This window comes from Dreissena polymorpha, chromosome 2 (genome assembly GCF_020536995.1).
Source record: "Dreissena polymorpha isolate Duluth1 chromosome 2, UMN_Dpol_1.0, whole genome shotgun sequence".
NCBI classification, from domain to species: Eukaryota; Metazoa; Mollusca; class Bivalvia; order Myida; family Dreissenidae; genus Dreissena; species Dreissena polymorpha.
In genome coordinates, this window is record NC_068356.1 from 154,506,395 (window position 1) to 154,518,303 (window position 11,909).

The window sequence follows — 11,909 nt, forward strand, 5'->3', positions numbered from 1 at the left end:
ATTTTTATACATTTGATTCTTAATATTTAATCAACTAAACTTGTTTTATTAGTAGTTCAATTTTGCAGTAGCCCCCCATTAATAGTTTTATTATTACTTTACAGTACTGCCCCTGGATTTTGTTCACGTAAGTGTGTCTTCGCTTGTCAATTACGTCATAACTCTTTCTCTGTTCCTGGGAACATGGATTCTTTTTTTTTACGTCATACGATCAACTTTCCAGTTGTAATCTACATGCATAGGTCATTGGGTTTATAACGTTTTTTATTTATATTTTCTCTCTGATAGGCGTTTCTTGTTTGTTTTAATTATTATTATTTTATTTATTTATTTGTTTATTTTTTTTAGCAGTCACATAAACAACCAAGCAATGTAATATGGAATTTTTACACCCATTATGTCTGCTTTTTCCTGTATTTGCGCGATGAATATCTGAAAAATTAACTTAATGACTCTATATTCTTAAATCTTTTTCTATAAAGAAGGAATGTAGTTGACACTTGTTTGTAGTTTCATTTGATCGTTCGTCAAAAAGTTGTAACTCTGTTGCTCTGGTATCTTCAATACCATTGAGCAATTAAATTGTAATTAAATTGAATGCGTTTTAATTCCCTTTGATTATTGTTTAATTTGAGTTACAATGATATGACGTTGAATTTTATTTACACTTAAACGTATTATGATTATTGCTTGGCCAACAGGCCAAGTGTGAGGTTGAGCGCTCTATAACCGGTTTAAACCCCCAATGCTTTGCATTGACCGTTCCAAGGCGGTGACCCCAGCTTTATTCATATTTTGTGTTTATGTTGGTTTGTATTGTGCTGTATAGTGCTGTTTTGTACTGTTTGGGCAATCGGTCACTTGCCTTAAATAAAGGACCAACTAATTGTTTATAATGAGAATTCAATACTGCTCCAGCAGCTGGAGTTTTACTTCTTTATATTGTCTACTTATTTGAATATTATGTTCATATTATCTTGTAATAACTATTTGTTTTGCAGTTCCTGTATCTGTTCACGAGTTTATATAGAAGGGTTTCCAAATCACAGCGTTGCTACAGTTAGTGTTACACGCGAAATTATTTTTTATTGCAATGGAAAAGGAACGCCTCTTCCCGTCATGAAATTATTCAAAGACGGTATCGAAATATGTAAGGGCCTTAAGTCGATATTACGACATGGGATGCAGACTGGAAAAGATACAATAGTTCTGGAAAGTACACATGCGTAGCCTTATATGCACTTGGTGAAAACAATGCGACAATTCTAGTCATGTATGAAACTGAAAAAAAGAGTCTGATAAAGGTAAGACATCACTTGATAGGAGTTGATCGTTTGTAATAACAACTTACACTCAGATAATATTTGAATGTGTTGATGTAAACATTGTTGCGTGTTATAGTTAATATTATACATTCATGTTTTAAATTAGAGATTCTATATGAGAGTACCAGGCAATACATTTAATTGTGTCTGTGCATATTCACGCGTTATTCTCCCACAGCTAACGCAGATTAACCTCAAGCAACGTTGGTTGTCGTTAATGTCTTCGTTTCTGTTGGTGTTAGTGTCATAGCATTCACAACGTGCGTGTGCTTTGTAAAGAGGCATCATCAATGTGTTTCACTGGCGAGGTGCGTTAGTTTTGGTAAGTAGAATAAGTAGAATTATATTTATATTACAAAAACTTCTTATTCGAATTGGTATCTAAAAAGGTGCAAATCAACTTGCAATTTCTCTTACAACTTGAACGTAATGCGTATTGATGGAGTGCATATACGTAAAAACATCTCGTTTCATGTGTAATTTAGTTAAATATGATTTATGATAATATACAAAAGACGTGCATAAAACGTGTCTTATTAGGAATTGTGTCCATGGTTTCAGTGGAATCCGGCGTTAACATTGCATTGTAAGTCTTTGTTTTAAACAAAAAATTTTAATTCGCAAAAAAATATTGTATGCATGCTTCGTTTGTGAATATTTTTAAAATAAATTCATGTTTTCTGAAAAAATACTTGTTAACGATATAAAATATATCAATCATTTTTAAACAAATTGCATTACAATTTAATAAATTAGTGTTACATAAAATAGAATCGGATTGGCCGCCCATAAAAATATTACTGCTTTGTTTAGACTCCTTTTCGACATTTACAAGTTTGTTTTCAGGACCGATGTCAATCCAATTGTAGAACCAGAATAAATCAGACCATGTTTAACGGTTAGTTATTGTTTTGGAAATCATATATCGCTTGGCAGTATGTTGTTTAACACGCACTTGAAACTCGTCATTAATAAGATATTTTTTGCTTTAGCGTTTTAGAGACTATGCCAGATAAACAGGCGCAATCAAATAAAACTGACCAAGGCAACGTATTTTCTGCAGAAATCAAAGACAGAACATTTGCTTTTGACAAGGAAACGTATTCGGAATGTATCGACAGGCTGGAAGAGAATCAGGTATATAATTGATACTGGTACGAATGAGCATTGATCTAAATTATTAAAACATTTACCTCAGTTCTCTATAAATAACTATAACATCGAAATATTTGAGCTTCCAGTTATCAACCCTTATTATATGCAAAATGTGTTTAGTTTCAGTTCAAGAACGGGCATCTTCTTCAGGCCGGAATAAATTGTATAATCGACTCTTAAATACATTTATTATACAACAAGCGATGTTTGTACGCTCATGCGTGGAATTCGTAACGATGACGTGTAATGGCTTTTTGGTGTGTATTAGTGTGTGTCGTGTTCAGCACATTCGTTTTGTGATATACGTTTCACTATTGACTCGTCGTGATAAATAAAGGGCCACATTCTATTATAAGGATCTCTTCTGCTGGTCTAGCTAAATGTTCATTTTGTTTGAATATTTCTATATGCTAATGTTATTTTACATATGGTCTTCAATCAGTGAAGAAGTCGTAAGTAAACAATGTTGTAATGCTTATTATATTACCCTTTTTATAACAAGTACTACTATTTGGTTTTTGTGTGTGTTGAATCATGTTTTGTTAACGTTGCTTAAGTCACCAGAGTTTGAAACAATGCTCGATTCAATGTAATACATGGATTATCATCGTCGATGTTGCTAAGGTAAAACACAAAGTCGTATTTGGACACAAATTAGAGCAATGTCCTGTCACCTGAGAGTATGTTTTTATTCAATGTATAAGTGTTGCTACACAATTTATACGTTATACTTTTTTGGCTAAATGTCATTCAGACAAAGATAGTTATAATTCTGGTACAAACTCTAGTTTGTTTTCATTTGTGCGCGTTTGTTTTAAATTGTGTGCCTTGCCTGGTACTTGTACCGCTCTGTTTGGCCATTGGTTAATTGCAATAATTAAAGGGGGCTCATTATAATACGATTTATCTCATACTGGTGCAGCTGAGGTTTCACTTTGATGAAATAAAAACATTTAACTAGCACAATCAGTTGTAAATATTTGAGCATTTTTATGGCTTTTTGGATAAACACACCCTTCTACACATGATACATGTATTTTACTTTCAACACATATTTGCAAATGACTGCTTGAAGTCAGTTGTAAAATGAATTAACAAATGATATTTCTTCATGGAAAGTGTTTTTTTTTAATATTGATTCTATAAGTAGGTCATAATTAGATTGGCTTCCGTAATGAATGCTTTTGTTTCCTGGTTGATCATCAGCCAACCACAAAATAGATATATCATTGTATCAGAGAGGTCGCATGACAATCGTTACCGCGTCTTGGTGCGATCAAATGAGTTAGACTAGTTCGCGGTTTTAAACCAATGCGTTGAGTAATAGTTTCGTTTAAGACAATCATATGTAATGCTTTCGTTTGTTTATTACGTAGGCCGAAAATTTATCTGCTAATTCTTAGATGCAAACACAAGTATAAGTTGACGACTGAATTCTTTCTAGTATACTCATGAATATCCGGAATTCGTAAGGGACACAATATGTCACTAATCATAGCGTTTGTGGACCGAAACCTACTCAATGCGTGTTTTGCTGTTGTTGTTCGTATGTAGTTTTAATAATCTATATGACTAAAGATTACCCACTTTTTATTCTGTACATGTATAATACGAATTCCTTTTTGTTATAAGAACAGTGTTGCGGTATTGAAAATGTGTGCGTGATCACTTGATAAATCTTCGCATGTAACGTTAATTCAAATTTGGGCGCAAACATTCTTTTAAGGTGTTCACTAAATGAAAATCATGAACAGAGTCAAGTTTGTGGCTGTGACTTGACGTATAACATATATTGTGAAGATCTCCATTATTTAAAAAAAAACAGTAAGATGGAACAGCTCATTGCACATTAGGTGTTTGTGAAGAAACAAATACGCTTATGTTTGTAACCATTCGAAGTATTACACAGCAATGTAAATCGTGTTATTATTTTACTTCATGCATACCAATCTTTAAACAATATTGAGACGAACATATACGTGCATGCTTTGATGATCATGAAAGCATTTTACAACTAACAATATCTGATTGTGCGGTTGTGACCTTACCGCAAAAACATATTGTCAATAGATGCCATTGTTTCCACAGAACATTGTAATTTAACAAGGAATGTCACAAGGCAAACATCCGCTCTTTTTTTAGAAAAAATGTATATATTAAGTCTCCTGTTGAAGTTTAACAAACTATATTTATAAGATATTTGTAAGACAACATTCCTGTTAAAATAACAATGAACGATTTAATACAAATATATATATATAGGATCTGGCACGAGTTGTTATATCATACCATATTTTATTAAACGAGTTCAGGAATTTGGCTCGTGACTAACAAATTTCCTGGACGAATTTAATAAAATATGGTATGATATGACAACGAGTGTCAGATCTTTTTTATCACATGCTTTTAAATGAGAAAATAAAATAAATATTTACGCAAACATAATGATAAATCCCGAATGTTGTTTACATTTCGTGACGTCATTTGACGTTGCAACGTCATTTCAGCAAAATAACAAAATGCGATTCGTCAATAAACGAAAACTAAGCCAATGAAAACGCGTAAAAATGTTGTATTACACATGTGTAATATACACAAAAATATGTAATGGTTGTATTACATGGGAAACAGGATATAGCATGTGATAAAATTTATTATGCAACCACATACTATTTATCTTTTAACAACGTATATTTTTTTAACTTATATCTGACAATTTTTAAACGTATTTTAAATCTTTATGATTCGGAAAAACTTTATGATTGCACCATCACAGTATCGTAACCAAGCTAGTTCAAATACAATTGATATAATCACAAGGCTTTATACTACTCATCTTGTCAAACAGGACGCTGTCTAATAGTTTACAAATTTGATATCAATATGAACAACATTAAGAGTGGAAAATATCAATAATTATACTGTATATAATGATTGTGCAATACAGACACTCCAATTACTCGGACGACGTGTTCACATATGTGTTTAATCATATGGTACATATCAACGATGTCTTAATCCCACAAAAACATACCACATTTACTCATTATTACTAATTCATTTATAGCTCTAATTTAGCTTGGATTGTACACTATGTGTCATATTTACTATTATTTTATTCCTTAATATTCATGGTGCATGCTATACATTAAATAAATGTAGACAGCCATTGTAAGGGTTTCTCATACATAACGAGCCACATGTAGATAAGGGGAAGCGGACAACGACAACGAGCGAGGCATGGTATTGTAATGCGCATGGGGGGGTTGAGGGTTATGGTAAGGGTTAAGGTTAGGGTTATGGGTCGGGTTCGGGTTAGGATTAGCCTTAACCCGTAGATAAGGCGATATATCAGTTTATCTCTGCCTTGTTGTTATTGCGAACCGAGTCATAAAAAAAGTTTGCGTATTTATTTAGGTTAGAAGATTTAGTTAACATTTTAAATTGACACATATAATGTGTTCACACTTACAATTATGCAATTCCAATATTGTTTTCATTTGATAAAGTTAATCAGCTATGAACCTAATTTAAAACGGAGTCTATTTGAAAATCGTTAAACCTGTATAATGCATATATACAATTTACAATTCATTTTGCGTGAGAATGTTTGTTTTACCATACTCGAACAAAACATGGGAAAAATATATAAATTTGCTCGTACAAATGGACCGACAATATACTTTTGGCCGATAAATATGGATATTTTAAATAGATCGTGGTTGTTAAATTGACAATTACGTATTTTCACATGACTTCTTTGAATGTCCGTGAACACGAAGAAATAAAGTCCGCGTTAAGTCAATTGCGTACACACTGAGGGCTGACGAGGTCAAAGCGTAGTCCGTTTCTCTACGACGTCGGGTATATGTTTTACTACGAAAACATTGTGTAAATACACTACTTTATCAGGATAGTTTCATCTTTTCTGGTATTTATGGATTAGAGAACGGAACATCCAGTAATGGTAGGTACTTATTTTCAATAACAAACTAATAACAAATGCGCTTAGTTGCAACTTTTACATTTATTTTGAGCTAAATTCGACATATTTTGATTTGAAGCAATGCATAAGGTGGTTATTCTGTTAAAATAGCCAATTACAGTAACTTAAAATTAAATGAAACAACATGTTACTTTGATTCAGTGTACATTACACATTTTAAAGTACAAAACAGGTTACGATCATATATTTTAATTATTCAAATGCTTTGTTTCGAAGGAAATTACAAGTCGCGTTATGTATTGGTTTCGCACAGAGTATTTATGGTTGTGCAACGAAGTACAAATATAATGTATAGGTCACTCAACGAAGTTTCTGTATACACTTACTATATACTATGCACTTTCTGCAGACTGCCATTTACAGTGCTATCGCGTTATCGTACTGTCGTCATCGTATTATCACATTGTCGCCATCGTACTATCGCACTGTCGCCATCGTATTGTCGCACATTCGTCATCGTATTATCGCATTGTCGCCATCGTACCATCGCACTATCGCATTATCGGATTGTCGCCATCGTACTATCGCTCTGTCGCCATTGTATTGTCGCACTGTCGTCATCGTATTATCGCACAATCACATTGTCGCCATCGTACTATCGCACTGCCCCCATCATATTGTCGCACTGTCGTCATCGTATTATCGCATTGTCGCCATCGTACTATCGCGTTATCGTACTGTCGTCAACGTATTATCGCACTTCACATTCAAATTGCTATCTGCAATATAATTGAACTGATTAAAACAGTCTGTTGAAATTGTAACAGGGGCGAAGGTGTTAATTATAAATTTAAACGACCCTTCAATGAAAGGAGTAGGGAAACATTGTAAAAAAACAAGACATTTTTCACACAATAATTCAACTCCACTTTTAAAGTCGTATCCTGCAAATCGTGTGAATGTGGAGCCATAAGACCGGCCAATGACCTCTTCTGGAATCTTAAATTTTACAAGTATTATGCTTATGTAATTGCACACATGCAATATGATTTGATTTATATTCGACTCTCATTATCTTGAAGTTGTAACAAACAACAAAAAGGTTGGAGATATCCGGAGTTGGAGATAAACATTCGAGAAAAACCGCAGACGTAAACGGAAAAAGGAAAACCGAAAGTAGCCGCAGTGTAACACGATGTAAATTGACCGGCCGTAATATACGCAGTAAACAATAACCTGTTACAGATACCCACTGCCACACCTTTGCAACAATACATTGATTAGGCAATTGCGGATTTGTGTCAGTTGGGTCCTACTATCCACACCAAACGGCCGTTACAGGTAAAATCATGTATATAACATGAAATTAATCTCAAAATTAGTTGGCAATAACCGATTTTCTAGACAATCGCTTTGATATATGCAATGTAAAATTCAAAATCTGTAGAAGATAAAGAAGGAGCGAAGTTGGGACATGGGATTTTCTTTGACATAAGCAGAGTTTCGAGATAAGCGAATGGGAGATTACAAGAATCGACTGTTTATTGATAATGAGTACCGTATGATAAATACCTATCGTCGGTCTCTATCCAAAAGAACGTATAAGGGATTGTCACAAGCTGAAGATACGTCATTTTTATTGAAACCGACGACATTAGGCTCTCGAGTGTACTTTGAGGAGATGGGTCAAGACTCTCGTTTACACTAAGACATTTCACAACGTCTGCCAAGTTCAAATGTCGTCTTATAGATGGAATTTCAATTTTGATCGTTTAGTTTGGCCTAGTCGTGAATTTAATTATATAATAATCATGTGCATTACCATGTCGACTGTGCTGTTCGTATCATGTTGTGCCGTTGTTAATACCTCCTCCTCAAATGAAACATCCAGCCACTCCATGACTCTGTATTTAAGAAAAAACAAGAATATTTATCTTTAGCAGATTTACTCGAGTAACAGTTTTATCAAATTGCAGCTAAAAGATATGGACATGTTCTTTTAGACATCATAACCGCTTGAAAATAGTGTGATAAATAGACACATCGCTGATGATGACGAATGTCTACGTTTGTCATAAGTTTTTCAAAGTACGTCTGCTATAAGACGCAAAAGATACGTCTGCAGGGTCATAAGATTTAAATACCATGATAATATATATAGATCCGCCCCCTTCACACGCTTATGGAAATCATAGCATACACTGCAAAGTACAGAAAATACAGATCAAGTAGAAGATGGTGCATAATAACGTCGTTTCAGCAAAATCCCCAAACAAAGTATTCAATTTGCGACTTTCTCTTCTGACACGAACGTATTAATTCCAACACAACCTTATGACTTTTGCCTTTGAGAGATAACCAATACGTCTTCTGGGAGAAACGCATACATGCTAAAGCGTTGTCGTAGCGAGGCATATACGTATACTGTCAGACACATGATAATGCCTACTAATACTATTCAGCCTTTATTTCTGATTTAAAACTGGGTCACCCTACACATTTCTAAACACACAAGTGGCTTAACGATACATTTATCAGTCACAGGTGGTTAGGAAATTCATTTCTGCGTTGAATAAGACCAATATCGTGAAAATCGCAAAATTGATGAAGTAATGTCTGTTCAAAGCGTTGCACCCTGTTTTTGGGTGATTTCGAGTTGAATACCTTGTTTTATATATATTTGATGGTGAAATTTTTTTTCAGAAAAGTTGATTTTTCGTTATAATATGATTAGTTCAGTCAAAATGATGTGTTCACTAATTAATATCATAGCCACACGCTAACCACCTGTGATATCAATATGGAAATTGTAAAATTGTATCAATTAAATTTAGTTGTAAACCTTAATTGCATTTGTTAAATAGAAATTGAATTCGGTTTGATAAATCATCGGTATATTTCATGTTTAACCCCATACACCAGACACATGTTGGAACATAATTTGAAGTAACAGACCTATGAAATGTCATTGTGCTTAAATTCAGAGTTTTGTTATTAGAAAATCATAATCTTACCTATTTAAAACCCAATATTTCCACCAATCTTTACTTCGATTGATACAATGTTTCGTAGTAAAACATATACCCGACGTCGTAGAGAAACGGACTACGCTTTGACCTCGTCAGTCCCCAGTGGTACAATAACTAATTGTCCAGGGAATCACGTGGCAAAGTGCTAGGATAGTGTTTGTTTGCTTAAGTGTGGAGTTGTAAGTGGTGCAACTGGATTACAGCCTCCATTAGATCAAACCGATAATGATAACTGATTATAACAACGACAGTATTGATTCCGATGCTGATGCCGATGCTGCTAAGATTGGCTATAACGACAACGTTGACGATAGTACTTTCATTCCAAAGTTAGTTGGCATCTACAATAGGACGTGTCTTGCTGTTCAGAAAATATTGATGACCGCACGTATGGTATAATGATTTTTCTTCATTCCAATTGGAAAGAATTGCATGAAAAAGTAAAAAAGCTTACCGAATAAATGTTGCCGTTGTAGTATACGCCATTTGATTTTCTCTGGCGACAATTTAAGGATCCAAATGTTTAATACTGTGTGTTTGTGCGTTAAATATAAAGCTGTCCTATTTAAGGTTTGTTTAAATCATTTATCAAGGGTTCACAACTTATAAAATACATGTATAAAAATAACAGAACTCCAGTATTAGGAGCGATATTTTTGTATTTTATTTAAGGCTAGTGTGTGATAAAATACATTGCAATACTTACAATCTAGCATACAAACGCCTCAATGAAGCTGGGTTCACCGCCTTGGCACTAAAATAAAACAACATCAACATTCCAAAACTTTATAAGGATAAAAAATCGTGATTTTATTCACTACGTACTTCTATAACAGAACAGCAACTTTTAAATTGAAATTATCATAACTGTGATCACCGCCTTTAAACGTGCTATGCAAAGCAGTGAATGTGTATTTGTGGGGGGTTGAACTGTTTTTGAAACTCACACTTATCCAGTCACAAACTACGCAACTAAAACGATCTCAAACATGTTTGCATATACAATATAATATTAAAACACGACTACCAAAACGCGACAAGTAAATTAAATTGTACACGCATAATTGTATTGTACTAGTGTTTTAAGTATCGGAAATCTAAATAATGCATTTATAAAGACTTTATGGAAAATGTTATTTGAACACTTGCTTTCTATCACATTAACAGACAAATATAAAATTGGCCCTATTGTCACTCAGACGTAAGAAACATATACTCCATGGTGTGCTTCTATATTCCCATGTGTAGGAAACGAACAACACTCGTCACATAGTAAAAATACTGAAGTCAGTATAGTGGCATTTTAATATAATATAATTATTATATAAACATGTTTGAAATGGGTTCAATGTTCAGTTTTGTTTATTAATATATACACTCTAAATAATTTGTTATACCGCGAGTAAAATATCAGATAACTTCTTAAACCAAAGTACACTCTCAGTTAAATTAATATCTCAGTTGAATTAATATCGGTTGATTAGTAATTTAGCTGCACATTAACATATTCGATATATCTAGGTTATCACTGACACTGTGGATAGGTGAAACGAACAATAATTGCCTTCTTCGGCATTTTTTGGATATATCCAAAACATATCCCATAGTGTACCTTTAAATATTGCACAGATTAAAACAAACCTTTTTCCTGGTTTAAAAGTAAACCACAGTTGAGTCTATATTTTGAGAAAAGCCCCACATTCTTGAATCTGGGTCATTACATTCACGTTTTTTCACTTAAAGCATATTTGCACACCTTTCATGTCTATTTTATGCAGAGCGCATCAAGTGGTTTATGTGCAACCATACTTGATTGAAGCACACAATATTATAGAATATCACGCCAAGAAACATTATGGTTATATATATAAATTCTTTAAAATTGTTGGCTTCTTTCGTTTTGGTTAACACACGCTGCGTACTTCTCTTGAACCCGGTTTGCTTTACGTTTTATTGTATTGCATTTGAACAAGTAACAGTCGTAAATATTGATCACTCGTAACAAAACCTGAATCGATTTATACATGAATGCCTTTTAAGATAAAAATTCTGGAAGGTACCAGAAGAAAATAAACTAATTGATTTTCTCAAAAACGTTAAACACTCGTTACCCAGGACCATCCGCTATTAATCAATTTGCGCCTAACGCGTTCCCTTGGCTAGTTTTCTTATATAAAGATTTCGACTCTACCCAAGCCTCTAGATTTCTCAATGGTACATGAAAAGGTATGAAAACTTGTCTTCATTACAGACATGGTCTTCCTACAAGTTTCATTAAGCACTCATTCGGTATGGTTATAGTTTAAAACTATTGCAAGTAAAACAAAACCGCCGATGGTTCGAATAATACCCGACATCTTATTTAGACATGCCACGATGTATCACATGGTTATGCATTTGCTAATGAGTAATGTTTATTGTGTTAATGTTACTTTGACAACGTTATATATTGAT

The 11,909-nt window shown here is 33.7% G+C and overlaps 1 long non-coding RNA gene across 1 annotated transcript; it reads right to left on the reverse strand.

Moving 5' to 3' along the window:
• Nucleotides 1–7,033: 7,033 nt before the first annotated feature.
• On the reverse strand, nt 7,034–9,560 carry LOC127868137 (uncharacterized). Its single transcript, XR_008043894.1, has 3 exons — nt 9,441–9,560; nt 8,249–8,330; nt 7,034–7,205 (listed from the first exon to the last, which is right to left on the reverse strand). It is a non-coding gene; the product is annotated as an uncharacterized LOC127868137 (long non-coding RNA).
• Between the last annotated feature and the right edge of the window lie 2,349 nt (nt 9,561–11,909).